The 24,624-nt window shown below is 35.7% G+C and overlaps 1 protein-coding gene and 1 long non-coding RNA gene across 14 annotated transcripts in view; one reads left to right on the top strand and one right to left on the bottom strand.

Annotated features, from left to right (window-relative positions):
- The window catches only part of LMO3 (LIM domain only 3), a 212,284-nt gene that overhangs the window by 177,271 nt on the left and 10,389 nt on the right, over window positions 1–24,624 (bottom strand). For 2 of the 13 annotated variants that reach the window (XR_012066847.1, XR_012066848.1), the window contains one exon: window positions 21,356–21,917. The exons of 9 other annotated variants lie outside the window; for them this stretch is intronic. The gene's annotated coding sequence lies outside the window, so the exon portion shown is untranslated. Of the gene's footprint in view, window positions 1–3,122; window positions 3,227–21,355; window positions 21,918–24,513; window positions 24,604–24,624 lie in introns of those variants that run through there. 2 more of the 13 variants (XM_072954372.1, XM_072954380.1) reach the window with 2 other exon arrangements.
- LOC140691217 (uncharacterized) lies at window positions 91–547 on the top strand. The gene is made up of 2 exons (XR_012066769.1): window positions 91–179; window positions 382–547. It is a non-coding gene; the product is annotated as an uncharacterized lncRNA (long non-coding RNA).

Genomic DNA, 24,624 nt, shown 5'->3' with positions numbered 1-24,624 from the left:
CACAGGGAGCATTGTCTTTAAATTCTAAAATCAGAGAGTCATTAAGTATTGATGAAGACAAAAATGGGGAAAGTGTCTGCTGTTATGAATACTATCTATAACAAAACCGAAAATTTATGAGTATCTTTTGAAATAGAGATGGAATAAGATCTTAAAATGAATTCGGTCATCAAAGGAAGGTAAACTGAAATAGATTAAACAATATTCATTAACACTAATTTCAGATACATAAATTGGTTTTCGGCAGTTGGTAGGCTCTTTGTGTGTTTTCTTTACTGTGCTATGTTAGTGAATGTAAACCTTCCTTCATACTTTAAACATTCATAGATTTTCATAAGGATGCTTGAGATTTTTAATTTTCTAATCCTGTTTTTCCCACAGGGTACTAAGTTCCTCGTTCACAAATTCTCCTACTAAAAGACTGTCAGAAACCCAGTCCTTGTGGTTGAGAAAGAACTGATAATTACCAACTTTGAAGCATCACCGATTCCTACTGAAATAAATCAATGTTAAAAATTAAATAATGACATACATTCTAATACATATATCATTTTTGTATTATTATTATATTTTTTGGCCTGGACTATCTGATGTTTTCTGTAATTAGTTCAGAAAGAGGAAAGAAATGCTAAGGCTGACCTATATATGACACTTCCAAGTGAAGATTTTAAAGCATGTTCTCTTTAATGGCAAGAACTATTCTGCTTAAATCTTCTAAGATCATTCTACTTAGGCTAGAACCTGTTTGCTTAATCAGTAGATAAAGTCTTAAGTGGCCTTTTAAAAAAAGCTAGATTTTGTTTGGGTGGGGAGGAGGGGTAAAAGAAGACAGAGCTTAATTAACCAGACTGACAGGCTCCATAGATCTCTCAAGTGTTTAAATTAAGGATTGCAAGTTCTTGAAACTTGACAAGCCAGGCAGGATTGTCACGCTGCTGTCTGAAGCAGAGGTAAGTACAGATTAGGCTTGTCCTAACTCTATCATAAGCGTTTTGCCAGGGTCTAAGAACTTGACACTGTGAACAGACTCAAAGGTTTTCTTTATTTTCGAAAAATTAAAGCAGTAATTATCCTCATATTTTTCAAATAATGATTGTTCATTTGCCATAAATATTTGCTATTGGACAAAATCGTATCATTATTTTATTAAATGTATACACACAGAGATATATCCCTTTATTAAAGAGAAATAACTCATTTGTACTGCACACTGGCTCTCAGACTGTATATTCACATCAAACCTACATGGAAGCGCATCAAATCATCAGATGCACTGCTTAGGAGCTAGTGAATGTTATTAGCCCCCACCCACCTGGTCAGAGCTTTCCTGTGGAGTGAGATGTATCCTTTCAGTTATTTATTTTCTCCATGTGCATATATTCACAAGCATAAATATATACATATGCTTGGAGCACGTTCCACTACATTTGACATCTGGCAAGTCTCCATTATGAGACTTTCAATGCTTCCAATGAGTAATAAAATGGAATTACAAGAAGGGGGTGAGGATGGGGAGTAAATAATGCAAATTATGGCCCACGAGTCTCTTTCCTGGAATTTAGGCAAGAATCAAGTGTATATCTTCTGTAAAACATCTAATTCTAATCTTTAACCAACTCCTGCTTGCATGCTGATTTCTGGGGCATCAAAGGCATTTGGATATTAGAAATACACCTTTTAGACATTTGTGTGTTGATACCCTCCTTGCAGAGAAAGCTTTTTTTGTGCTTATGTTAAACAATGGCTTAGGCCCAATAAATATTTTGAGGTGTTTGCAAAATGGGCACATACTTTATTCTTAAAAAGAAAAAGAAAATCTTTATTTTCAAGAGGAAAAATGTTTTGGCTCTTTCTGTCACCTGGCTGAAGAATAAAAAAAAAAAAAAGGAAGAGGGGAAAAAAAAAGTTACTGTGTGCAGTTAATATCGAACAGCAGCCATCTCCAGATGATCCCTGCTGCATCCAATTTCTGCCAAAATGCTTTCTGTTAAACCTCCATCAAACAGACACACGGCGCACAAAAGAAAACCTCATCACCAAGGGAAACTAATCCACCGGTGCGCAATGTAAGCCTGTCAACTTTTTATTATAAGAAGTCATCACTCATTTCAGTGCAGATTAAAAGTATGACTAAATTGAGAAAATCCTCTTAGCCATTTGGAATTTTAATAGAGGAGAAAAGGGGGTGAGTAAAATTTAGACTCTGTGTGTGTGTGTGTGTGGTGTGCACATATATAAATGGTATAGACACGCCTATGTGTGTTTACACATACATCTCAATATTTGTCTATACGCATTATAGACAAATAGATGAATGCTGGCAATTATGTATACAACTTCAGCCCCCTAAAAAGGAAAAGCTACCAAAAATTCATACATAAACATGTAGGCTGGTAGTAGGTTTTCTCAGTTACCACAGACAAACAGTTTCTGATTCAGAGGAGCTTAAGAGATAAGAATGGAAAATGAGTCCTCACAGCTTTAATTACATCGCCACTGGCAACAAGGTGTTACAGTGGCAGAATGACAATTGCTTTTACTCAGAGTATAGATTCAGGGTCAATATGCTATTTCATCCTAGCGCACCAGAGCAGATGAGCACCATGTTGTTTCTATATTGGCCTGGCAATGCTTTATCCCTGCAGGTAAAGTTAGTCTGATGTGCAATTAGAATTACAGGAGATGTATGCATCCATAGTTAACTGGAGCTGAATTTCATGGATGATATTGAATGTGGTGTGTTTCATTCAAGCTGTCATTCAAGCTGTAATCTTTTACGTTTAAAGACCACAATCATCTTCCCATTCCAGAGATGTCACCTCTGTTAAAGCACAAGTATTTCTCCACCCTGAAGTTCGAGAATGATCAGCTGCTATCCCTGAAGTCCTACGTTATTTTTTTAAAATGCAGAGAACTTTAAATTTGGATAACTCCTCCCATGTCTTGGTGTATTCTTTCTCCCCTCTCTCTATTTTCACAGCACAGTAATAAGGTCACACACGTTAAGTATTTGGGTTGTTAGTTTCTAGCAGTAATCCTCAACAGAAGTCCACATGATTATTGGAGAACAAACAAGAAAGTCTTGTCACTTGCCAAGAAGATAAACTACAGCTGTATCTTACCTTTATGCAGCTACACAGGCACCAACTGGCGGTGAAGTGAGTTGAAATTCTTTCTGCAAATCACTAAAGACCAAGTACGACCAGGAAAACTTGCCTCTTAGCGCATAACAGAGCAGTGATGCTGGCACCTTTGGGAGAGGATGGGGAGCCCGTCTGCAGTTCCAGCGTCTTCTGGTCCTTTGATTAAACTCTTCCCACCCCCACTCCCACTCCCAAACCAACTAAAACCCTTTTGCTATTCTAGTAGTGGTAGACAACCACTGAACTGCTTCTGCTTTGAGAGCCTACTTTACTTTCCATAACCTTCTCTTCTATCCAATGAAAAGCAACTGTGGCCTTTTACTAAGTAAATGAGCAAATATTTTCCCAGTGTTCACCAGGTTAGATCCCCATTTAATTAAACTGGCTCATTATGTCCCTATCTGATTAGCAGAGTAGAATCAATTATTCAATGCACAAACATGGCTGCAGGAGCTAGAGGTGTATACAGAGCTGTTCATTTAATTCCAAGGACACTAATTAGGTACAAAGCAAGCAATAACTTTAACAATTGCCGGCACAAGCATACATGCAGTACAGGACAAGGGGAGAAAAAAAAAAACAGGCCTTCATTTTCTTAATAAGCTGGATTCTCTTCCCCCTAACAGGGTCAAGAAAAAACAGAAAGCGAGAGAGGATGAAATGTAGATCAAGAAAGCTAAGCATCCAGGAAATAACCCTTGGGATTTGCATATGTAATGGTGCGCTGCTACTTCTGTACTTTATAATCAAACAGTAGGCAATTATCCAAATTATTGACAGCAGATTTCTCATTTCAACTGCAAATTAAGGCCATTAATAAAGCTTTCTAATGCAAAAGTGACTAATTAACTAATGGAATGGAACTCTGAAGCTGTGATATCAAAACCAGTCCACCACATATTGTGGAAACACAGGGGAACTAATTAGTTTAATTATCAAAACAGCTAATTAAAATTACACAGTTGCCTAATTAGTTCTTTGCGTTTTTTCTCTGGTTTAATTGACAGGATGGAGTTAAATAGGTAACCGGTCTCAAAGAGGGAAAGGGAGAAAACCAGGGAAAGCTTCTGCTGAATATTTTAGCTGATGTTATCTCATTCATGTGGCAGACCAGTAACAGGAAAATAAATGACTCTCATCCTTTTGGTAAGCAACTCCAAATTTTCCAGACATAAATCTGCCCTCGGAGTAAGCTATCTAAAAAGATTTTCATGAAGCTTAAGGGCTGGGACGTCTTGATGCCTGCAAAAGGTCAGGGCGAACACATATTTTGGAGGACAGCATGTGGTTTTTCTTCAGGAAGTTAATTTTTCACTTAGTTTAATTTATACTGTACTGGTATGTGTGGTTCTGTAATCACTGCCAAGGGACATGTAGAAGTGGCTTAGATAGCAGAGTCGCCTTTGAGCTGGAGTGCTGAAAGGTAGAAAGGATTGGTGGCAGTGGAGATTGAATGGAAGATGCAAAACAGGTGCCACTCTACGGGGTCTCGGGACTTTCTTAAGCTAAATTCCTTGATTCTGGGAAATAATAATAATAATAAATAGTCTCATTCTATTGGTCGATATATTCTCAAGGACTTTCTCCTACACTGCAGAGGAAATACAGCCAAACAAGGCCTTGCCTATTATTTCAGCACTTCTGGTGTTGGTCAGCACCCACAAACCCAAAGCCTGGGTTGCAGAGGGTCTAGGACTCCCAAAATCATACAAGTCTTTTTTTTTTTAATTAATTAATTTTTTACTGGAGAAGAATTAAAGAAACCATAGAGTCTCTTCTGGGGAAGATATAAATAAACTGCATAAAAATTTGTCCTGCTTTCTGATATCTTTAGAGGATGTCTATCAGTCATTGGCCATATATGGAAAATATTTCAAAATGATACTTTAAAATATAATATCTCTCTTTTAGCTTTGTCTTCAGTGAAGAAAGAGAGAAAGTGAGCAGGTGATCACTTTCTATTGTTAATGACTTTTGTGAAAGGACATTATTCAATATATAGGTCAGGTTTTACAGTTTTGTGAATAAAACTTTATCACTGTTTTCTGCCTCAAGACAGCTTTGGAACTAACATTATCAAAAACTGGGAGCAGTCTGGCTCAGAAAATTGAGGTGATACGTCCCACTTTTTGTGCTTTCACTTTGATAGTTTTCATTTTGTTTATTATTATTATTATTTTTCATTAATACATACATTGTGAGAACTTACGTCAAACTAAACGTAGAAGAGTTATCGGGCTCAATTTTTGATTAATAACTAGAAATTATACACTTAAAATATTATGCTATATTTGACACATACAAAAGAATATGTGCCACATATATATTAGTGATAAAGCATAAAATAAACAGAACATTCATAAATCCGCCACACAACTTAAGAGCTAAAACATGGCTGATATTTTTGAAATTATCTGTGTGCCACTCAGATCCTATGCCCCTGCTTTCCACCTCACGCCGGCCAGTTAAACACAGCCCTGGATTTTTTTCACATTCATTCTGTTACAATGTTATGTATGTATATATCATTAAAATGGATTACCTAGTTTGTTTAACTCTAACATAGCATAATTAAGTATATAGTCTTTGGGGGCTTGCCTATTTTCATCCAACATAACTTTCCTAAGACTCATTTACATTGCTGCATATCATATTCATGCATTTACTTTCACATTGTGTCATATTCCTGCATGTGGATGAACTTCATTAATCCATTCCTTTGTTGATCACTTGGAAAACAATCTAGCATTATCCTAGAGCTGAGCATGTACATACCCTGTAACCCACCAATGTCAATTCTGGGGAAATACATAAACATATGTTTATTGTAGAATGCTTATAAGAGCTTTATTCCTTAATTACATTATTTTTAATAATTAATCTTTAATGTTACATACTATTGTGACAGCCAACAGGATCAATAGCATGAGTAAGAGGGTAAAGAAGGGTTGTAGAGATGCCCTGCAGATGAAAAGGGTTATTAGTTCAATGATATCTAAATTATTTAGTATTCAACATTCAATAAATGTTTTTGAGTGCTCCCATGTATCAAGCACCATTCTATTTACAGGGGATAACAGTGAATAAAATAGATGAAGGGGCTGCTATCATGGGCCTTCCTTCTGCTGTGGAAAGTAGACATTAAACATAAAAATAAATAGCACGATATTAGGTAGTGGTGTTACCATAGACAAACACGGAGCAAAATAAGATAGAGAAGAATGAGACTTCCCCTTTAGATGGTGTGGTCAAGGGGTGCCTCTCTGAAAAGGCATTTGAACAGAAACTTCAGTGACAGCAGGAAAGAGGTCTAGCATGTATCTTGGGGAAGAGCATTCTTGGCAGAAGTGCAAAGACCTTCAAGTGGAGTATTTTTATTGGTTTAGAAAAGCAGTAGGCTGTCATTGTAGGTGGAAGAGAATTAGTAAGAGAAAGAAGGCTCAAACAATGTTGGAGTGTTAGGCCAAGGCCAGCTCACATAGGGACTTATGTCATTTAGTTTAGGTGTTGATGTTGGACGCTGTCAGGTAGTCTAAGTGTGAATGAAAGGGAATCATTTGATGCTTTTTCTCAGAGGAGTTAGTTAAATAATATACTTTATGTTTTAGGAACATCATACATGGGAATACGTGGAGAAATCCTGTGGCAGGGCAAGAGCAGAAGCAGGGATACCTCTTGGGTGGGAGTGATTGTCATTCAGATGAGAGAGCAAGTTGCCCTAGGCTGGGTAGCCACAGTGGAGTTAGTAAGAAATAATCAAATAAGGGGTACATTTTCAAAGTGTAGCCAAAAGGATTTCTTGATAGATTGCTTATAAATAGATAAGAGAGAGAAGCCAAGCACAACTCCAATGTTTCTGGCCTGAGCAACAAGTTAAAGATGATATCATATGTAGACATGGGAGAATGACAAAGTATGGGTAGGTTTGGGTAGAAAAATCAAATACTTGGTTTTGGACATATTACATATAAGATATGTATCAGACATCCAAGAGGGGTGAGCTGTCAGGTAACTATCAGATAAATTAGCCTGGAGTCCAGGGTAGAGCTTGGTGATGGAGATTGGAAGTTAACAACAGAATTAATATTTAAGATGATGGAACTAGATAGGATCACCTAAGCGGTTAATATAGAAAAAGAAGAAAAGAATGAAGATAATGGAGATGAGCCCCAGTGTGGCTCACCGATTGTATTGAAGGCCCCACATCTGTTCGCTTTCCTCCACACATTTTCTTTGCCATGTGATTGGGCTATGATGCCCTGACACTGGGCTCAACCCTGAAACTAGCTTTTGCCTGCAGGGTGATGGGATGCCAGGAGTTGTGATACAAGCAAAGGCTTGAAAGAGTATTTGTACATTTCCACTGGGCAATTACATTCTACTCTTACATGAGAAGATATGTCCAGGTTCCTCTGGTCCCAGAAGGAAGATGAGAGATACAAGGTCAACCCAAAGCGCGTGAATGAGTCCAGCGGAGAAGAGTCTAGATCAACTGAACCCCACGACATGTGAGATATGTGTTTATTGCCGACTGACAGTGAGTTTTAGGGTGGTGCTCTATAAGCATTATTGTAGCAATATATAACCAATACACTTGGGGTACTCAGATATTTAGAGGTCTGACAAGGAGAAAGATTCATAAAGGAGGAAGATACTGAAGAAACCATCAATGAAGAAAACCTGGACTTGTGTCCAGAAACCCAAGATATGAAAGTGTTTGAAAACAGGGATAATTAGAATATCAAAGACTTTGAATGGGTAGGTTGGAATACGATCTAGTGAACAGAATATGGAGTTGCCCTTAGGCAAACCGGCAACTGATCATCATAACTGCAGGTGTACAGTGAAGTCTAGGAGGGGTTCAGATGAAGCTGGGTTGGTAGACTTGCCAGTAGAAGGGGAAAGATTTCTTCTGAGTGTTTTTTTCTAATTGATGAATTATGAAATAAAATGGTCAGCTGAGAGTGAGGAAGAGGAGTATAGTAGATTTCTAGATCACTCCCAATGGTCCTTGTCCCGTTTGAGTATGGGTGGAACCCATAATATGAAGAAGTATCACCCCTGTGATTAACATATAAAAATTGTGGCTTGAAAGTTAATCATGATATTTCTGTTATTTTAATGGTTCTGTTCAAATGTTTGACATGTATAGTTAAGTCTGAAGTTAATTCTTTCTCTATTCTATTCCCAAATAATATAAAACCCTTAAATATTTTAACTTCAATATTCCTTCATTCCATTTTCTATGCTTTTTCCTAGCATTTCAATTTCATCTTGTTTTCTGAACTTCACAAGATAAACTTTTGTTTTACAAAGATAGAAACTTCTGTTCTCTTCTGTAATCTTTTATTCTTTGAAAGTTGGGAATCTTCTGTGCTTTCTTTTTTCATTTATCCTCATATGAAGTCAAAATCACTCTTGATTCCATTTTTTTTAAATACATTTTTTTCCACTGTCATTTCTCCCCCTTCCACATACATAAAGGCTACTGTTACCTCTAGCTTGAGATGAGATTCCTAACTGGACTTTCTGCCTCTGATTTTGTCCATTTCTGACCCATTCAAGATTCCTAACTGGACTTTGTCTGCCTCTGATTTTGTCCATTTCTGACCCATTCTACCCACACAGCAGCCAGAGTGGTACTTCATAACAAAACATGACTTTTGTTTAAACTGTTCTGAGATTCCCGTTGCTTTTAGAAAAATCTAAACTCCTTAACCTGTCTTAAAACAACGTTATCTCCATTCTACAGCTTTGTGTTTCTATCCACCTCTTGTCTACTCTGTTTCCAGTGGTTCTGGGCATTTCTCAAGTTTCCTGCACACAGCAGGACTTTTCATCTCTACATGCCTGCATGAGTATTTCCTTCTAACTAGAGCACAATTGTCTGTTTTGCTTGGCAAACTTTTATTCATCCTTCACACCTGAGCTTAGAAGCCACTTCCTTTAGGAAGACTATTCTGAAGTAACTTCTAATCTGGGTACCATGTTCCCTGTGCTTGTTTGGTATTACACGACCCCTCAGTAAATTTTGGCTGCCTTCACTGTAATTGCTTTCTAAAATTTACTGTCTTTCCTGGTAGACATTAACACCTGTGATGGCAGGAATCAAATATGTAGTGCTTGACATATAAAAAAAACTTTAATAAATATTTGGTTAATTAATATTGAATGGATTTTTTAAAGTACAAATTATAAAATATGGGTGTTACTCTGTTTGGGAAAAAAAAAAACTATTGTTGAGAAATGCACTAGGAAATTACTCTAAAGGGGAATTTGACCAAGAATAGGTTTATCTTACATCCTACAAAGGGGAAAAATAGAAATTTTACGAGCCAGGAAGGTGGCCAGGTAATCCTGCAACCTAGCTAATAACACTAAATACAGAGTATATTTTCTGTAATAATAATACTGGCAAGAGAAGATTGAGAGACAGCAAAAGATATGAAAAATTGTAGGCGATCCTTCTCTCTAGAACTCGGGGAATGTACGATCTTGAGATAAATCACTTAATCTCTTGATGTCTCATTTTAACTATTGAGTATATAATGAATGATTATTCTTAACTACTGCATGGGGTATTGTGAGACTTAATTTGCTAATGTTTATAGAGTGCTTCAGATTGTCTGATTAAAAGTATGAAGTATCATCATTATTATACTATATGAGAGTATGTGAAATTTTATTTTAATTTCATAAATATGAAATTATACCTTCCTACTTTCACCGAAAACGTTTTGAAATTCATACACATAAATTGGCGCATATCTGAATCTAGATCTGCAGGCAGGCGCTTGTGTTAGCTCTTCTTGCTACTGTCTGTCGACCTTGCCTGCATTCCCGTTGTCCAGGAAGTTTACACGACTTTAACTAAAATAGACCCAAAAGGACACAGCTCCTTTTTGTTAAACTATTGCCCATATAAGTCGAGGGTGCTGTATTAGGATGACTTTTCTCATTCTTTTCAGTCTTTCATTTATTTGGTGAATAATCTCCTCGTATCTAAATGTGATCATCTTTTATATACGGCAATTTTCTTCCCCCAATTTAAAACATCCTCTCAACTACAATTGTGTGCCCAGTCAGTGAAAGTCTACAGATTCCATTGCTTTTCATGGAGGTTTCTTCCTGGAGCGCCCTGCCCTGTGCTCCTCCGTCCAGGTTGCTCTGCACGCCTGCCACAGAACTTAAGAACTCGGTGTGACACTCCTGTGGGGCTTCCCTGATATTCTGAATGCATTACCTTCACGTTTCTGGGTTTACTATCTGTTCCTCTAGAATCTTCCTTAGGGACGTGTATGGGAGGTGAAGTTCTGGTAATATTGCCCGTCTACCATGTCACTGTTTTAACTAAACCCTTAACTGATAGTTTGAATATAGGATCTGAGTAGAAAGTAATCTGCATTCAAAATGTTACAGAATTTCTCCATTTTCTTCTAGTTTCAATGCTGCCCTTTTGCTTTCTCATCTTTCATATTTTTGTTTCCCTGGAGGGTTTAGGATCTTCTTTGTACCCTCAATGTTATGAAATTGTATGATGATGCGTATGGGGGGAGGTTCTTCATTTATTGTGTTTGGCACTTAATCTGGCAAGTTATATCCTTTGCTTTTGCGAATCTCTTTAATGTCTGGCTTAATATAAGACAGTTGGATCCTCAGAGCTGCTTCTAAATTCGGTTTGTTGTGATATCACATATTGTGTAACCTCTGAAAAATTCCTCTATACACTCATGAGAGTATGAGAGTGAATAAGGAAAATAATGTCTTACTATTATTATGAAAATAATTTTGACCTTGCAGACCTCCTGAACAGGCCTTGGGGACCCCGTTGAGCCTCCAGACCACACAGTTTAAGGACTGCTGCTGTATGTATGTGCACGCATACACACGCACTCTTAAAAAGTTATCTTGTTTTCTTTGTCTTGTTTTTATTATTTTTTACAGGATTTCTTTTTTAGTTCTTGGGTTTTTTTGTTTGGTCTGAGTCCCTCTTTTTCATACTAGAGACTTTCTTCAAACATCTGGTAACAGTTGACTGACAGTACACGTTTAAGAAAAATATTGAAATCCTGATTAGATACTGTGTTTGGGGAAATAATTTTCAACTAGTGAGTTCCTCCTAGGGCAGTGGCTCTCAACCCTATTAGATGCAATAACTGCTTAAAAAAAAAAAAGGAAAGAAGATATTTTATAAATCTGCTTTTACTACCCTGAAATGAAAATAGTAAAACAAAACCTATCAACACGTATGATTTCACCAATAACAATGTCATGCCATAACTATAATGTAAAAAAGGAAACAGCAGAAAGTCTTATAATAAGAGAATATGTATTTTAATGTGTAAATCCTAAAGCAATGGTACTCTACATTTCACTGTGGACATGATGAGGTAGGTAGCTGTTTGTGCATACTTGCAGAATCTCTTAAGGTGATCACCATAAGTAAGTGTGACACAGGTCTCTTGGTGTGCAGTACTGTCATCTTAAATACCATAAGCAGCGTGATTCTTTGTGATGTGATTTTAGGAAATGGTGAAAAACTCCCGGTTAAAAATCCAAACCAAACAATATGCTGTCTTGCTTTGATTTATAATTGCATCGCTGAAAAATTCAGCCTATGTTGAGGCCATGCCAAAATACATTGTTTATATGTAAAAAAAAATTATCACTTATATACAAAATGCAGTTAAGTCCTAGATTCACATGGCTTTAAACATTTTCCCTTGTGACTACGTTTGTCTAATGTGCTGTCAGAGCTTCTTTGGAGATGTGAGATAATTCTTCACTGGGAGGGAGTTTCATCCATGAGAAGACGTCAGGAATCTGAGACTCTTGCCTATTAAATGCCAGTAGGGCTCTCCCATCACTGCAGCAACCCACACATTCCCAACTCACCAGTCCTCCAAGAATCTCTGCTTCTGGGTAATCAGAACCAGAACTGTGTTTGGAGAACCTCAAAGGCTGGTTCACCTATCAGTTACATTTTAGTTTACAAATCAGCCCTTCGCCACCTCCAAAATTTGTGTGCCTGGACCTGAAATGCTCTGGTTCCCAGTGGTTGGAGAATGAGAGATGAGGGTGGGCTGACTGTCTGAGTGGAGGCTAATGCTTGAGATGACTGGATGTCAGAGAAGTAGTCAGGATTTACCTAAATGCCCAAATGCTTCTGATACAAACTCTCAGCCATCTCTCTTGTTACAAGCCTTTGTATCTCCTGTTTTTCGTTACTTTTTTTGAAAACACTTGGTGCTTTCCACTGCTCTGAACATAGAACTGGCTTCATTTTCTTTTTTCCCTTCTGTAAGCACATAGGTCTCAGCTTCCTCTAGTACTTTCATTTCCAAAAATGTATTGACCTCTTTTATGTGCTATTGTCTTTTTCCTGGGTCGCCTCCTTGACATTCTACAGATTTGTATTACTTTACACTTTTGGAAGGTAATGAAGTTTAAGAAATAGTATTTAACCAATCATATTGAACTGGAAATCCCCTGTATTAATTTCATAATTAGAAAAATCAGTATTGTTAAGGCATGACAGAGACTAAAGATATTTGCAAAGGAAAGCCCAAGAGAATTTTAAACTGTTTCACTGCATTCTGTAAATTTTAACATCACAGAGCTATATGTCTGGACCACATCATCACAGTTTCAATTTGCTTGCTTTTTGTTCTGGAGAAAGAATGTTTAACAACATTACTCAAATATAGTTGACATACAATGTTGTGTTAGCTCCAGGAATATAAACAGTGATTTGACATTTGCATAATCTATGAAATGATCACCATGATAAGTGTAGTAATTATCTGTTTCCATATAAAATTATTACAGCATTATTGACCTTATCCTTTATGCTGTATATTACATAACCCATGGATTATTTATTTTATAACTGAAGGTTTGTATCTTTTAATTCTCTTCACCTATTTCACCCAATCTCACAATCCCTTCCCATCTGGCAACAATAGTTGCCATGTATTTTCTTGATTTCCTCTTTGGTTTCTTTGTTGACCCACTGGTTGCTTAGTATCATATTGTTTAGACTTTACATACTTATGTTTTTGCAATTTTCTCCGTTGTAGGTGATTTCTAGTCTCACACCACTGTGGTGGGAAAAGATGCTTGAAATGACTTCAGTCTTCTTAAATTTACCAAGACTTGTTTTGTGGTCTAGCCTGTGGTCTTTCCTGGAGAATGTTCCCAGTGCACTTGAAAAGAATGCATATTCTGCTGTTTTTGGATGAAATGTTCTGAATATATTTATTAAGTCTATGAGGTCTAATGTGTCATTTAAAGCCAGTGTTTCCTAATTGATTTTTTTGTCTGGGTGACCTTCCATTAATGTATGTAGAATGTTAAAGTCCTCTAATATTACTGTATTTCTGTCAATTACTCACTTTATATTTGTTGATATTTGCTTTATGTATTTTTATGTGCTTCTATGTTGGGTGCATGCATGTATATTTTACACTTGTTACATCTTCTTGTTGGATTTATCACCTCATCATTATGTAATGTCCTTTATCTTTGATTACAGACTTGGTTTTAATGTTTATTTTGTCTGATGTACATATTGCTATCCCAGCTTTCTTTCTGTTTCCATTTTCATAGAATACTATTTTCCATCCCCCTCATTTTCAGTCTGTATGTGACTTTAGATCTCAAATGAGCTGTCTCTTTTAGTCAGTGTATTTATGGGTCTTGCTGTTTTTTTTTTTTCACTCATTCAGCCATTCTATGTCTTTTGATTGAAGCATTTAGTCCATTTACTTTAAAGTAATTATTAATAGGTTTGTACTTATTACCATTTTGTTAATTATTTTCTGGTTGTTTTTACTTCTTTTTATGTTCATTTTTCTTCTTTTGTTCTCTTGCCTTGTGATTTGATGGCTGTATTTAGTGTTATATTTGGATTCCGTTCTCTTTTTTGTGTAGCTATTGTAAGTTTTTAGTTTGTGGTTACCATGAAGTTCTTATTTAACAAACCTCTCTACATACATGATAATTTTAAGCTGATGATCACTTAAGTTTGAACACATTCTAACAACCCTGCATTTTGACTCCCCCCAGATTTACGAATCCAGAAGAGAAAGAATTAGTTAATGTCCTATGTGGACAAAGCATATAGAAAGATGAAAAATAAAATAATTGAAAGGTGAAATCAACCAAAGGTAAGAGCAATAAAACATAGCCTTTAGGAAAAGATCAAATCCAGTTAGTCCTTAGTTCAAAATAAAGAAAAAGTCTTGGTTCGGGTAATGAACTGGGAAGGAAAGGCTTATTTCACTTAGCATAACATTTTCAAGGTTCACCAAAGTGAATATTATCATCAGCACTTTATTCCTTTTTATGGTGAATAATATTCCATTTTACATATATACTACAACTTATTTATCCACTCATCCATTGATGATTGTTTTGGTTGTTTCTACATTTAGCTATTAAGATTATTGCTGCCCCAAATGTATGCATATACTGTTGAACAAATACAGAATGTCAATTAAGAGAGACACTTTTTAAAGGAACTAAACAGAAATTCTGGAGGTGAACGGGACCAGAGTGGAAAAATTCACTGGCAGAATGAAGGCCCATAAAATTATTCCAACTGGTATAGAGAAAGCATCTGACAGAATCCAGCATTCTTTCATAATAAAACAGCTCCTAAAACAGGAATAGAAGGAAATTCCTCAACAAGAAAAAAGTCATATAAAAACATCCCATAGTTAACATCATACTCAATGGTGAAAGACTAAAACCTTTTCCCCTGAGATCAGGAACAAGACAAGAACGCCTGCTTTCACCACGTCTACTCAATATAGTGCTGGAAGTTCTAGCCATAGGAATTAGACAAGAACAAGAAATAAAAGGGATGCAAATTGGAAGGGAGAAGTAAAATATCTCTATCTGTGAGTAACATGATCTTATATGTAGAATGCCCTAAAGAATTTTGCCCCCCCTCAAAAAAAATCCCAATAAACATTAGAGCGAAAAAGAGACTTCAACAAAGTTAAAGGACACAAGATTAACATACAAAAATTAGTTGCATTTCTGCACCATAGCAATGAGCTATCCAAAAAAGAAATCAAGGAACAATTCCATTTGGAAGAATTAATATTGTTAAGGTAACTATACTACCCAAAGTGAGCTATAGATTCAATGCAATCCTTATCAAAGCCTCAATGGCTTTTTTTTTTTCAGAGATAGAAACACCCATCCTAAAATGCATACAAAAATTCAAGAAAACTAAAATATACAAAACAATCTTGAAAAGGAAGAACAAAACTGAAAACTTACATTTCCCAATTTCATAGTCTACTAAAAGCTACAGTAATCAAAACAGTGTGGTACTAGCATAAAGAGAGACATATAGAGCAATGGAATAAAATTGGAAGCCTAGAAATATGTCTTCACCTACATGGTTAATTACTTTCGACAAACATGCCAAGATTATCCAATGGGCAAAGAATAGTCTCTTCAACAAATGATGCTAGGCAAGCTGGATATCCACATGCAAATGAATGAAGTTAGATCCTTACTTTATGCCGTTTATAAAAATTAATTCAAAAGTGATTAAAGACTTAAATCTAAGGGATAAAACAATAAAACTCTTAGAAGAAAATATAGGGGCAAACTTTATGACCCTGGATTTATCAATGATTTCTAGACTACAACATCTTTAGCACAGGCAAAAAAGAAAAAATATAAACTGAATTTCATCAAAATTTAAAACTTCCGTGCATCAAAGCACATTCCAAGTGTATTTAATGCTACTGATTTGTACACCTAAAAACAATTAAAGTGGTAAGTTTTGTTATGTATATTTTATCATAATAAAAATTTTAAATACTATATAATTTTACTTGATAATTTTTTCTTTTTCCTAGTTTTTTTTTTTTGCTCAATTGCTAAATATTAAGGCTTTTTTTAATGTGTTCTTGTTATAATTGTTACTAATTTTTAATTTTGTCCTTTTTTGATCAGAGTACAAACTCTATGTTTTCAATTCTTATTTATTATTATCTTATGACTCAATATGATCTATCTTAATATTCCATTAATCTTGACAAAGATATTCTTCAAATGTTAAATATAGTGTTATATAAATGTTATGTAAATGTCACTTTGGTGGATGCTGTGTTCAAATATTCTACATATTTAACTGCTTTTTGGGGGGTGTTTACTATCTTTGTATTTATGTGAGTTAAAATTTCCAACTGTAATTGTGAATTTGATTATTGTTGTCTTTAATCTGTTAATGTCTGTTTTTACATATTTTAAGTTTCATTATTAGGTTAAACTTTTCAAGGTTGTGAATTTTTGGGGCGAATCAATCCTATTTTGATTTGGACATGGCCCTTTTGTCTTTGGTAGTACCCCTTTTAATCTAATTTTAATATAGGCAAACCAACTCATAATTACAGCCATCCTTTTGCCTGAATGATCTGTGTCTACAGCTGAAGTGTATTTCTCTTAAACAGCATGTCATTGGGTCTTCTTTATTTTTTAATCTAGTCTGACAATCTCTACTGTCTAATTGGGATATTCTAGCCCTTGTGTATTTAATGTAATTATTGAGATGACTGGGTTTAAGTATATCCTATTGCTGTTCTCTATGTGTCCTATATATTCCTTTTTATGCTGTTATTTTTTTGGTGTGGTTATTTTTAATATTCTATTTTATCTCTTCTCTTGGATTTTTAGCTGCATCTCTTTGTTTTCATTTTTTAATTGTAGTCTAGGGATTACAATACGTACCCTTATCACAGCTTACCTTCGATGAACATTTTGACACTCTATGCTTAAGTAAGAACTTTAAAATAGTATAATTTCAATTACTTTCCTATGCCCCTTCCTGGTATTAGTCTTGCCACATATTTTCCACTTCTGCATGTTTGTTGTGAGATTTTATCAGGAATCGGTGTGGATTTTGTAAAAATCTCCTTATGAGTCTTTTGACATAATTCCATAAATGTTCTACTTTATTTTATTTATATGATATACTATGTTAATCAGGTTTTAGATAATAAACCAACGCTGCATTGCTGGGATAAATTCCAGAGAATCATAGTGTATTGCATTTTTATATATTGTTGAATTTAATTTGGTATTATCTTGTTAAATAATTTTGCCCCTATGCTTATAAGAGACATTGTTAGGCACTTTTCTTCTGGTATTTTTGTCTTGCTTTGGTATCCAGGTAATATTATCCCCCTAAAATATTTTGGGGTAGGTTCCTTCTTCTATTTTTTGAAAAAGTTTTGTGTGACTGATGCAATTCCTTTCTTAAGTATTTGATAGAATTCACTGGTTAAGCCATCTGGGTATAGATTTTTCTTCATAAGAACACATTTAACTACTAATTTTTTTTAAAATTGTATATAGCTCCATTAAATTTTTCTATATTTTTGTATCGATTGATAATTAATGCCTTTCTAGGAATTTATTTCATCTATGTTGCTAAACTTGTTGGCATAAAGTTGTTCATAATATTACCTTAAATTTCTTTTTAATTTCTGTTGGATCTTTTGTGAATTCCTATCTTTTTCATCCTTAATATTGGTAATCTGTGTCTTTTTTTATCTTGATGATTCTAGTTAAAGGTTCGTACATTTTGTTGAATATTTCAAAGATACAACTTTGGGTTCCATTGTTTTCTTTATTGTTTTTGTATTTCCCATTTCACTAGTTATTGTTCTCATTGTTATTATTTCTCTTCTTCTAGTTCCTTACATTTTTTCTAGTTTCTTAGGTTGAAAATTTACATAACTGACTTGATACCTTCTTCTTTTCGAGTAAAACATTTAAAGCCGTAAATTTCCCTCTAGTTATTGTAAAGCAAAGGCTTCATTCCATAAATTCCATAATTCCATAAATTTTGACGTGTTTTCATTTTCAAGCAATTCAAGATACTTTAAAATTTCCCTTATGATTTCTTGTTGGAACCATGGATGACTCAGAGCTGCTTTGTTTAATATTTGTTCTATTTAGTTTTTGAATACAGGCATGCACCTGTTATCTCAGACTGGGTTCTCTGATGCAAGTATTAGAAATTGTATTTTGGAGATGAAACCAAAGGTGGCAAGTGCGAGAAAAAAAGAGAAATAAGGCTGTATGAAAATGAGAGACAACGGTAATTACTTCATGAGAAAACTCAAGGAGACACAGTGAATTTGGCTGAAAGGAGTATCTGCTAGAAATGGAAAAGTGCTCTGGGTGAGTCATAAACAGTAACAAGCCTCAGAGCAGACCCTGGAGAGAGGAATTTACTTCTTCCAATTCCCCCCATTTCTCTTCTCATTGACAAAATTTTCCAAATAGGGTATTAGCTTTCCCCCACATCTCCTGATTGTATAATTCCACCCCTTTAAAGGCAGCTTGGGTGGCCAGATCCCAAGCTCTGTTAAGTGGTTGCCAGCGGAAGAAATAGCTAAAATCTCTGGGCATTCATTGGTTGTCCTGGCTGTGCCGAGGCTATGAGGGGAGAGTTCCTTGTTCGTAGTGCACCTGCTTGTCACCAGGCTGCAGGGCTATCTGGCCTGAGCATGAGGCCAAATGTACGGCTGGTGGCTGCCTCAGAGAGGTGGTTGACACACGAGATGTGTAGCACTGAGCAAGTTAAGAGCTAGTGAGTGATATCTGTGTCAGATCCACACATATGCCTACTGACACATACTCATAAACTTAGAATATCATTGGGAAAAATCCACATGAAAAAAAAAAAAGTTAACCTCTGGAAAGAGTATGTCATGAGCAGGAGAGGGGGCTGTTACTGTTCTGCATGAATTTTAGTAGGGATATTATGGGTATATTTTACCTTTTGTGTGTATTAGCAAAATAAAAAGATTGAATATATTACTGTACAGACATATGATGGAATTCTTTGTAGCCATTAAAATGCAAGTTGAAAAAGATTACTTAAATACATAAAATAGCATCTGGCCCATGATATATTAAGTTAAAATATTAAAAAATGTATAAAGAAAATAATTAAGAATATAGTAGATATTTAAGGATTTTAAATAGAAATTACTTAAATATGTTCTATTACTGTTTGAATATGTAAGTGAAGTAATTGCAAAGTGCAACAAGAAAGAAAATAACAGAAGAGACATAAGGGAAGATATACAATTTACATAAATGTTCAGCTATCATAAACAAACTAAACAGATTTTGGAGAAATACTTGTACATGGAAGTAACTTGTGGAAAAAGCACAAGCTTGAAACACTGACAAATGTGCTTTTGAATCCTGCCACTGCCATCCTGGAGTTAATTCTGAGTTCCCTTTTTCTTACCTGTTAATAAAAACTGACAATATTTTGTTTTTATAAGGTCCTATCATAGTGAACAACAAGGTTATATTTAGAAGGCTCTGAATAAGTAAAAGGAGTAAGGATGTAAAAATAAAGGAGAAAGTTTAAACAACTTTGTCTGACGGTGGGAAACAAAGGAAACTTGCTTACACCATTCTTGTCTTTTCCCATTCTAATTTCAGGATTATCTTGGTAATTGGTTAGTTACTAGCGCTCTCTAGAAACTCAAAGACGAATCCCAGGATTCAAAGCTAAGCCTCAATATTTACAAAGGTAATGAGTCTGTCAGCCATGGGAAGTCAAGTGTTCTTACTGTTTGGTATTGCTCACCTCAAACCTAACCTGAAGGGACACCTTTCTTGGGGGATAACAGTTCATTTGTCTTCATGCTAACTCTATCAAGGAATTTTCCTGTGCAGAAAACAGCTAGTTTCACTAAGCTCCGTGTGTGCAGTGTTTTTTATGTAGTGCACTGACAGCCAGTAACCGAACCTAATCCGTCAAACTCATTTCACCTAAGACCTCAAGTATAACTCCAATTCTGATCCTTAAGGTAAAGGCATCGCTGAAGTGCTTAGTTCCTGACCTTTTGTTTTTGAACACATAGTACTCTGGGGCTTGGGGTGGGGGAAATGGATTTTTTTTTTTTGTACGAGAAATACAGTCATTATTTTGGGGTGTTGTATTTAAAAACATTATATTTGCCCTATTATTTTCTTATAACAGCTGCTGATCAAGTGTTGATCAAGCAGCCTTTGATGGAGTTGCTCCTTTACCCTGGTAGGTTTACAGTTTAGTAAACTGCATGCATTTTATTCATTTTTCATTTAACGGTTGAATCTTCTGGAAATGTTATATTACCATACATTTATACAAAAGATAGAAAACATCAGATATTTTAATTTTGTCTAAGTTTCAGGAACTAATCATAAAAATTTGGATATATATCATTGATCTGCTAAAAAAAATAACTCTTCTAATTGTACCATATATTTTTAGAACACTTTTTGTGCACAGATGTGTTTTAATATCTGCTCAATATTATTTCTGCCTGCTATTGATATTTCTAATTGTGGAGAAGGCACTAAAACAGGCATTTGAGAACTATTTCTGCAACACAAAGTGGTTGCCCATTGCTTTCTCACATGTCTATTGAATGATTTGGTGTTTTCTGAAGGGCAGAAACCATTTACGGACATAGGAGACATTCAGTAATATCTGCTCTGTAGATGGGTAGTATGGAAAAACAAAAGGAATTCATAAAAAAGTCTTTAAAACCTAAGCATCACATCTATCAGTGAGTTAGCTGAAGTTATTCTGTTGTTGACGGTTCTGGTTCAGAACAACAAGATTACTACTGTATAATTGACTACTATTTTATGTGGGGGGGTTGAAACCAACTTAGAAAGGACACTTAAGACTTTTGGTCAATGTGACAGTGACTTTTTTTGAAAAACAGCATTACATCACACTAGAAACTTTACTTACATTAGTTTTACTTTTACATTCAAAAACCACATGATGGACCAACTCTGACCTTCAAAATTAGTCTCTAATACGACTTCAAAGCAAATTAGAACAGTAAGCATTCCCAAATTCAATCATTTTTTTAGAATTTTCTTTAAAAAAAGACATAATTATAACTAGCACAAGTCATGTTACAAAATGCTGTCTATTTAAATTTCTTGGATCTTTAAGGGAAACTACATATTTTATTTAAGGTTCATGGAAGAAGTATTCTTGTTTTCTTAATGATACCTTGACCTCTTAAAAAAAAAACCCTGAATTTTATATGGGTGTCAAAACTTCGGCATAATGCTTGTAAGATTAGAAATAACGCATTGGACACTAAAATTTGACCATAGTCATAATTCCCAACATATTGTAACTATTACTTCTATCATCAAACTTCAGCTAGAGTTTATTTTGATATTTTTTGTATAAATTGGAAAAAAGTGCAGAAAGCCACGTTTGAATTATGAACATCAAGTTCTTAACACACACATTAGTATTTCCAAATTGAAGCATCTCATTTAGTAGGCTTAAAGATAATAAAAGCATATGAAAGTTTTCTCCAAGATGTGGGTCAACTTGAAAAATACAGATTTATTTTAAGTAGATATCCACTGTCTAATGAAACACACGACACTAAAGCATTACTAATCTTTGAACACAATCACCTACTTTTTGGGGCCCCAAAGATGGTGACATATGCGATTCAGTCTTATAAGCAAGAGGGGAAAAGTTCTTACTATGTTAAATCACTTGGAAAAAGTCTTCCAGATCATGGGCCCAGTACAATTTTCTTTTTTTCAAATAATGTTCAAATGCCATCCCCACAACTGTCATGTTCCCCATCGGCCCTGGAAAACTCCGCCTTACTGTGTTTCTTTCCACGTCACAAGAGAATAAAAGCACCTGCGTCTCTAAATAAATAAGCTCAGGTGCTGGCTTCTTGGGGGCTCCTCAAGGAAACAAAAAAATAAACATTTTGATCAATTAGTTGGTTCTTTTTCTTTCTATGATAAAAATATCAGTTTGATCTTTAATGAATAAATAGATTATTATTTTGACTGAACAAACCATTGTTTTGGCATCACATTCAACACAGCCTCAGAGCTCCTTATGTGAATATAAGTCTGTACCTTTACACTCCTCCTCTGGGTATGAGCTTTCTAACTGGTAGACCGCAGATCTTTTTCACTGTAGTTTTACCTGGCTAAGTGGAGTCGAAACTTGCACTCGTTTCAGCCTTATTTACAAACTGACTGAACGATTTTCTAAGATATTTTGAAGGCAGTGGGGAAAGACTTCAACATAGCTTGCTTACCACTAGCTACGATCACCATGTTTCTCTTTCACAAATTCCTTTTTTGTGGTTTGAAGCCATGTTTCTCTGAGAACTACTTATTACCCAGTACATATCTGTAATATCAGTAAACGTGTGTTTTTGGGGGGGGGGAGTAATTAGGTTTATTTATTTATTAATTTATTTTTAGAAGAGGTACTGTGGATTGAACCCAGGACCTCATGTATGCTACACATGCGCTCTACCACTTAAGCTATACCCTCCCCCAGCAAACGTGTTAAGAGCCTTTTTTTGCTCGTTTTTTTGTAGCCAATGCAGAACACTGGGGAAACGAATAAGAACACTGTTCCTGCCCTCAAAGAGCTCATAGTATAATGAGGAAGAAAAACCTTTAGGTGGATGGCTTAAACAGGTGCCCAAATACGATAGGAACACAGAGAAGTTCCACTTATAACAACCTGCGGTGAGTGAGTGAGTGAGTGAGTGAGTGAGTGTGAGTGTGAGAGTGTGTGTGTGTGTGTGTGTGTGTGTGTGTGTGTGTACTGCAGGCAGGGACATTGGAACAGATGGACTGTAGAGGATGAAAAACACTCCAGCAAAACACTCCAGCCCATTCAGGCAACTCATATTAACATGTTTTTAACCTGCATGAAGTTACATTGTACCTGAGGGACTGAATTAAAAAAAAAAAAACATTTAGTTCTAAGAAGAAAGCTGTGGGAGAAGGAACTAAAGAAGGAGATGGGAGAAGGTACAGCCGACTTTATATTCCATCCTAAGGATTGTGGCCTTTGCCCTGCAGGTGGCAGAGTAATATTAAAGCAGTATCATGATGAGGCTGGACTTGTAGTTCAGATCAGCCATTTTAGCAAAAAGGCAGAGGAACAGATTTCAGGAGGACAAGTCTGGAGTGTGGTCGAGTTTGGTTAGGAGCCTATGGCAACAGTCCAGCCTTGAATAATGGCAGTGGCAAAATGTAAAGCAAGGAGATGACAGACTTGATGTGGAAAAAGCCAGCCATGCTTTCCTTCCACCATTAACATTTTAGTGTAAATTGATTTGTTAGATTAAAGGAGCACAGGAAGGGAAATGGTATGCATGCAATGAAGTAGTGTGAAGATTAAATGAGTTAATGTACATGGACAGTGCTATAAACTGTTTACTATTATTACTATTATTATCAGGGGGCAAGGGAAAATAAAAAAAAAATCTGAATGAGTTACTGACCTCAACAGACAAGCATTAGTAGAGAGCTACACTCATGGTGTGGACCCAGGGACACAGATCTGCTAGAGCGACACGTGCTGAAAAGGGAAGGCATGCAAGACAGGGAGTCTCGGTAGGTGTGGGCAAATGGAAACTGTCTTGCAAATTAAAGCCAGTGCATCAAGGGAGCACAGCTGATGTAGGGTGTGCTCTTAGCCACTTCATGCAGAAGTAAAAAAGGAGGTATTTGGGTTAGCCACAGCTCTGCCTGTCCCCTATATCACAGCAGGATACCCTCAGAACCTCCTAAAATAAGTGTCATTGCATTCTATCTCCTGCCAATGCTCTGAAGTACACAGAGAAGATGCAAGAGCATGTGGCTAGAAACCCACAGAAGTGCCACATGTACATTCCATCAGCATTTTGCTTGGCTCAAGGATTTTTGTGGACCTAAAAAAAAACCTCTGATCTGTTTGGAAAGAGGATTTGCATTTGCAAATAGATCTGCAGGCAGATCCAACAAGCAGCACTTTGCCATTTGCAAATCCACTTGAAACATCTGGGCCCCTTTCTAGCCCCTAAATTCTTATATAAGTGGACAGCCCGAGGATCAGAGTTTAGATTTCATTTAAAAAATCGAGATACATGCTAAGTAACTTGAATAATTTTTGTTTTGAAAGCATAACCTATCCTGTTAACAAACTAAAAGAACAAACTAAATTTTTTTTTCTTTTAAAGGAGCATTAAATAAGTGAAATCAATAAAGAAACAATAATTGAAGCACCTTAACTTTATTAACTGGGGAAAGACTATGCGAAGGAAGCTTGCTAATGAGAGTTTTAATTTAAACTTAAATTTTATCTGTTCTCCTAATGATAAAAGAAAAAAAACCTGTATTGACTACTTATTTATTGCAGATCTGAAGCTGTATCTCCTACACACTTTTTTATATATATAAATAAACCAGCGAGTTTCTTCTCTTGTTTAAAAAAGAGTATTATAATATAGTCAATATAAGATTTACTCAGACTAAATTTATACTGTACCAGTAGACTGTAAGAATTCCATTAATGCTTCATTGATACCATCCATGAAAAAAAAGGGAAAATGGATGCATTGCTTCTGCTCCACTGGGTCTGTAATGAAGCAGCATTGTA

Source organism: Vicugna pacos, chromosome 34, assembly GCF_048564905.1.
Source record: "Vicugna pacos chromosome 34, VicPac4, whole genome shotgun sequence".
NCBI lineage: Eukaryota > Metazoa > Chordata > Mammalia > Artiodactyla > Camelidae > Vicugna > Vicugna pacos.
Note: the sequence above shows the minus strand (reverse complement) of the source record. Positions and strands in the feature narration are given on the sequence as shown.